Consider the following 7,024-nt stretch of genomic DNA (forward strand, 5'->3'; position numbering starts at 1 on the left):
TCAAATTCGAGAAGCATATGAAACTAAGGATGAGTTAAATAGAGAAGCTTCTAATCTTCACTTGATTCTAGGTATTTTATTTCTCCACTGCAGTTCACATATGTATTCGGAGAGATTGAAAACAGTATTGACAGGGAACGAGAATTAACTCTAAACAGACATCAGAAGAAGCTTTTTAACCTAGGTGTAAATTTTTATATTTATAACGAAACGGCGCGTAAAAAGTTGCATACATTTTATGAGAGGGTCGTGAACTTAACTGAGATACTATTAACAACGGATGAGAAGAATCTTTTAAATGTGAAGACGCTTCAGAGGTATACAGTAGGTATCCGCAATAAAGGCCACTCCGCCGAAGCCTTCTGCTCGCCCAAAACTAAAATACGCCTCCCAAACAGGCCTTGGAAAGCCCAAAGGTACCGACCGGCCGCCGTGTCATCCTCAGACCACAGGCGTCACTGGATGCGGATATGGAGGGGCCAGTGGTCATCATACCGCTCTCCCGGCCATATGTCAGTTTACGAGACCGGAGCCGCTACTTCTCAATCAAGTAGCTCCTCAGTTTGCCTCACAAGGGCTGAGTGCACCCCGCTTGCCAACAGCACTCGGCAGACCGGATGGTCACCCATCCAAGTGCTAGCCCAGCCCGACAGCGCTTAACTTCGGTGATCTGACGGGAACCGGTGTTACCACAGCGGCGATGCCGTTGGCTCTTCTGCTCACCGTTTGCTTCCACACAACACGTCCAGTGGGTGCTGCGTGCTCAGATGCCAGTTGCCGTGCAGTACTAAGGCGGTAGGCTACCGCCGTGCCCTTGCGAGGTGCCGGGGCTAGCAGTGTATTTAACACTCAATTCTTCTAGAATCTACATATGTAGATGATGCTCTAAGCCCCCCCTATTCTAACTTTTGCTGTTGCACAAGGATTAATAAAAATACGCGAACTGACTCTAATCAACCCTGCCATTGGAGTAGAAGAGAGTTTGGCACCTGCAATAATTTAATTTGATAAATAAGTTAAATAAACGAAGGTTTCATTAACATAGTGAGGAATGATGGGGTTGCTCTACCGATTAACAGAATGGAAGTTCTGTCCAAAATAACAATATGATTTATTAAGACTAAACACAAAATAATAAACAAAAACACATGAAACATTTATAATACATCAAATTGGCTCAAATTGGATACTCAAACAAACGCTATGAAGATGAAGTTGTCCCTAAACTAGATTGTGAGATTTAAGACGAAGTGGTATGTGGAGCCAATTCCTTGCTACTCAAATCTTAAGAGAGACACACAGCTAACCCAACATTAATTGCTGCTACTCAAGACAGAACAAAGTTAGAAAAAGACGAACAGGCGCACTCTGCTGAGCTCTGATTATCACCTAGGAAAATCCCTATCTGCCGGTGCTGCGGACATACTGTCTTCTTAACTGCCACAACACGATCTGGCGTACCGGAGGCGATGGCTGGTTGCTTCGACGTCCTCGACCGAAAGGCGAGAGCCGACTACCTAGAGCACCCGTACAGGCCAAACACATAACATTCCCGCTCCCACGACAGCGGCCGTGGTTAAACGTTCCAATCAGCAACTCGAAAACAGGCCGAAAATTCCTCTCTATTGCCGGAGCACTACCATTCCACCAATGGAGATTCTTGGCGCCAATTTCTGCGCTGATTTTGCTACGTCAAGGAGCTATGCCTTGAGCAAGCCAATCACAGTTACTATTTTGCAGAAAGCGCGGGAATTTTCCCGCCACAACTGCCTGGGTACACAGGTCATTCCCACGCCTCGCTCGTAGCCCGCCAGAAAGTGTTTTCGCTAAGTGTCTGCGAAGTAACGGAACGTCTAGCACAGCCGCTACTTCAGACCCCTCCGGGCGTGTCTTTTGACAATGTCGGCGTCTGCAAATCATTCACTCGACTTCCTCACACCCGTCGGCTTAACGCTTTCCAGATGAGCAGAGCCCGCCTGTCACCGGACCACCCGGGTGACGAGAGACGCTGCGTGGGAAGTCCGCGTGTGAAGGAATAGCGACTTTCCACTGCATGCAATTAGAGAGGAAAATCGTAAGATAGAAATATGAGAGGGGGCTCATGCCACCTCTCACCCTTACAGCCGAACCACGGTCATCTCTTCTGAAGTCACACCTGGTCGTCACACCTGGTCGTCCCTATCTCGGTCTTCCGGATACAGTTTCGGTCTCTCATACACTGTCGCCACATCCGAGGAACAACGGTACTACTCACATTAAGCAGTCGGCTCGAATCAGTTTGCGACTGTTCTGTTTCCTTCCTTTCTACGGCCCTCCAACGTATAGCCTGGTAAGCATCTTCTCTATACCATACTGCGTCGTCTGTCACTGTGCACGCAACGATTGTCGATATGGATATACACCGCAAACACACCCCGCTTGATATGTGCCCTGACGTCATCGGTCGTGTGGTTGTCCGTTGACCGGAATGCCATCTTCCGTGCAGAGCACGATCGTATCGACATCTGACTGATAATTTGTATGATTATATCATGAATTTGACAGAGCACTGAAAGACCTGAGTCAAAACAAGGCCCCAGGAGTAGACAACATTCCATTTGAACTACTGATGGCCTCGGGAGAGCCAGTCATGACAAAACTCTACCATCTGGTGAGCACGATGTATGAGACAGGCGAAATACCCTCAGACTTCAAGAAGAATATAATAATTCCAATCCCAAAGAAAGCAGGTGTTGACAGATGTGAAAATTACCGAACTATCAGTTTAATAAGTCACAGCTGCAAAATACTAACACAAATTCTTTACAGGCGAATGGAGAAACTGTTAGAAGCCGACCTCGGGGAAGATCAGTTTGGATTCCGTAGAAATGTTGGAACACGTGAGGCAATACTGACCTTACGACTTATCTTAGAAGAAAGATTAAGGAAAGGCAAACCTACATTTCTAGCATTTGTAGACTTGGAGAACGCTTTTGACAATGTTGACTGGAATACTCTCTTTCAAATTCTAAAGGTGGCAGGGGTAAAATACAGGGAGCGAAAGGCTATTTACAATTTGTACAGAAACCAGATGGCAGTTATAAGAGTCGAGGGACATGAAAGGGAAGCAGTGGTTGGGAAGGGAGTAAGACAGGGTTGTAGCCTCTCCCCGATGTTATTCAATCTGTATATTGAGCAAGCAGTAAAGGAAACAAAAGAAAAATTCGGAGTAGGTATTAAAATCCATGGAGAAGAAATAAAAACTTTGAGGTTCGCCGATGACATTGTAATTCTGTCAGAGACAGCAAAGGACTTGGAAGAGCAGTTGAACGGAATGGATGGTGTCTTGAAAGGAGGATATAAGATGAACATCAACAAAAGCAAAACGAGGATAATGGAATGTAGTCGAATTAATTCGGGTGATGCTGAGGGTATTAGATTAGGAAATGAGACACTTAAAGTAGTAAAGGAGTTTTGCTATTTGGGGAGCAAAATAACTGATGATGGTCGAAGTAGAGAGGATATAAAATGTAGACTGGCAATGGCAAGGAAAGCGTTTCTGAAGAAGAGAAATTTGTTAACATCGAGTATAGATTTAAGTGTCAGGAAGTCATTTCTGAAAGTATTTGTATGGAGTGTGTAACCTCCCCCTCACTTACCGACCTTAATGACAGTGAAAAATGAAACCGCGTGTACCTAATGGGAGTTTTGGAAAAGCAATCGTCACCGAAGTTAACCTGTCGGTAAAGAGGGAGGAAAGGGTTACATCTAAATGAAAGGAAAAGTGCTAATGAAACTGGTGGAAATTAATTTTGAAAAGGGGTAAAGTTAATAAAGGAAGTAAATGTGCAGCCGTTACGTTAACAATTAACTAGCGGTAATTAGGTATTTGAGATTTGGGGGAAATCACGGTCGCCAGTCCTAAGGACAATTACTATAGTAACTGAAAAAGAAAGGTTATTACATATATAATTAGCACTAGAAGCGTGGCAACTGAAGGTTGACACGTGTAGTGTGAAAACTGAAAGTTTGTCAGAAGTAATAAATTTCGCTACACCCTGACTTAATTTAGCAAAAGAATTAATAAAACCGGAAAATCGAAAGTTAATTTAGTGACTGAAGTTAATAGTGAGCTTTCTTTCTGAAGCACATCGAAATTCAGTAAAATACGGTTAGTCTTGGACTACCTCAACAATCATTCCAAAAGCTACTTGAATCTACGCAATTTAGAAAGAAGAGATTTAACTTTGAGCCTGAATTAAATGATTCTGAACAATTAACAACAGTAAAATTTAGTACGTACCAAGCTGAGCTGCAGTCACAGGTAAGCTAAAATATGGTAACAAAACTCGCACTCTTAATTTGTGCTTGTGTAATCTGAATATTGTAGCCAGCTAACTGAACTTTGAAATTAAAGCAGTGAAATGATGTTACTTTAATGCTGGCGTCTGAATTTCAACGACACTCGGGTTCATTCCGGAAAAGGAAGGGACCCTGCTTGGTAATGCAATTGGGACAATGAGCAACAAAGGTTCATTCTAAGTTGCTGTGATTTTGCGAGGCAAATGGAACAAGATTAAAAGCTGAGGTCTGCCATACAGTTCTAAAACTTTACGTGCGTCCAGTCTTCCTTGTAGGTTGATTGAAGGTTTGAAGCCGTCGATCGAGGAGGCGGCGACAGTCACTCATTGTCGGCCGTCGCTGTTGCAGAAGCTGGATGTTGGCGCGCCTTCTTCTCGACACGGTCACCAGACGAAACGGGCTCTTGATGTGCACTAGTTAATGTTTCCCGTCCGCGACACCATGTCGGAAACTATCATCGCAAGTCGAGCGCAATTACATGCTGCCAAACCCCGAAAGCGCGGCAACTCGCGGGAGCGTCACACAACACACCTCCTCCACTCGCTACTCCCGCCACCCTTCTGTCAGCCCGCGCTCCACGCGGCAGAGTTAACACTACCAAAGATCCTACACACTTTGATTCTTCACACGACCTATCGACGTAATCGTTCGATAGCAGTTTTCCCTAGGCAAGACCCAGCGTAAAAATACAAATAATATTTACGAAACAAACCAATTATACATCGACATAAATGCATAAATATACAAATAGTAAAACAATTACAATATACAAAGAGACAGAAATGTCATATATTGAGGTAACAAAGCAAGGAAAAAAAAGTACAATAGATGGAAATAGGAGGATATGCATTTCCGGCGTTACACGTGCCCCACATTGTCTGAAGATGTTCGTGTAACGTAAACAGACTCAGAAAATGTCCCAAAAAAGAAACAGCGTAAATGCATATGCTCAAAACATCAAAAAAAATTAGCATTCGTCTAATTAACCATAACCCAATTTTTTAGACAATAATAATTGAGTGGAGACACTCCTAATCTTATTCCACTCTGTCATCCTGCACAAAATAAAACAGGTTGACAACATATCAAAATTCATAGAAAACATAGAAAATGGTTTAGCTATTCCAAAATCATTAAAATTCGTAACACTATAAGAAATGGAATACTATTTGCAAAATTGATCAGAGTACATGGTCATAAAAAACAGGTATATCAAAATACGCAAACTAATAATTAATTACATAGAATACACATTTTTATGTAACCTTTTTCATAATTAATATTCTCGTCATGTCCAATTAACGCTAAACAAGAAAATAATATACAGCAGATAAAATAAAACATAAATATTGACAGCAGAATACTTTCACATCAGCTGTCCGGGAAGAAAAGCAACTCCACATTCCGTACTCGGGAATACAAAGAATGCCGACAGCGGCACAAGAGCCGACAGCGGCACAAGAGCCGACAGCGGCTTCGCCTCGCAAATATTGTTGCGCCCGCCTGTGCGGCACGCTTGATCTCACTCGCCCTTGTAACGGCGTTTCCAGAACGTCCGTTTCACTGAATTCTTTCGGAAAAACTCACTCCCGAGTAATCTCAAGGAGTCCATAAACACTATCACAGTGGATAACTCAACACTGTCCATCATCACACGCATGTACTAGCCTGAAACTTAAAACAGCGTCTAAGTACATCGGCAATGACTAATAAAAACACACATTCATGAAATATTACAGCAAGTTACAAAATCATATTTACATTCCTTAATCTACTGTGACTCAGCTGAAAACTTAAACTAGCAGCTTGGATTTTTCAGATGATTACTAATCAGTTACTCTTAAATCATTTAGTCAAAAATGGTTCAAATGGATCTGAGCACTATGGGACTCAACTGCTGTGGTCATAAGTCCCCTAGAACTTAGAACTACTTAAACCTAACTAACCTAAGGACAGCACACAACACCCAGCCATCACGAGGCAGAGAAAATCCCTGACCCCGCCGGGAATCGAACCCGGGTACCCGGGCGTGGGAAGCGAGAACGCTACCGCACGACCACGAGATGCGGGCATTTAGTCAAAATTAATTACTTATTAATTACAACTTCTTTATTGACCTCTAGGTCAGGCAAAAGCATCGTAACATGGCACATCCTTAAATCTTACACTCTATATTTACATACTGTACAAATTACCCATTGTGTGGTATTAATCGATCCTAGGTTGGTACAATTTCAAGTCTACAATATTCCGTATACCTAATCGTTTTCCAGAGCTTGGATACTCTAAGCAATAAGCATTTGTGTGAGGTATACCAATGACTTTATATGTCCATTATAAACAAACTTAAATTTAGAGATTTCATTGTCTATCTCGCTCGATTTCTCATGAGCTTTTACAAGTACTAAGTCTCCGATTGCAAACTTAGCAAAACGCGTTTTAGCGTCATGACGACGTATGCGAGCATCGGCTTTTAGCTTCATTACTTCTCGCAAACGATCTTTTTTCACACCAATGCTAATGTCAATCCGTGGAGGGAATTTGATTATCTCTTCCACTAAACTTTTACTTCTGTCATCCAACAGGATTTCCTCTGGAGAGAATCCCGTCGATTCATGTCTCAAGGTGTTCATAATTCTCTCAAATACTGCTACATATTTGCCCCATGCCCTATGATTGTGAT

General features: G+C 42.7%; 1 pseudogene; it reads right to left on the reverse strand.

Moving 5' to 3' along the window:
• Positions 1-593: 593 nt before the first annotated feature.
• On the reverse strand, positions 594-711 carry LOC126107191 (5S ribosomal RNA; annotated as a pseudogene).
• Between the last annotated feature and the right edge of the window lie 6,313 nt (positions 712-7,024).

This window comes from Schistocerca cancellata, chromosome 10, assembly GCF_023864275.1.
Source record: "Schistocerca cancellata isolate TAMUIC-IGC-003103 chromosome 10, iqSchCanc2.1, whole genome shotgun sequence".
Lineage (NCBI taxonomy): Eukaryota > Metazoa > Arthropoda > Insecta > Orthoptera > Acrididae > Schistocerca > Schistocerca cancellata.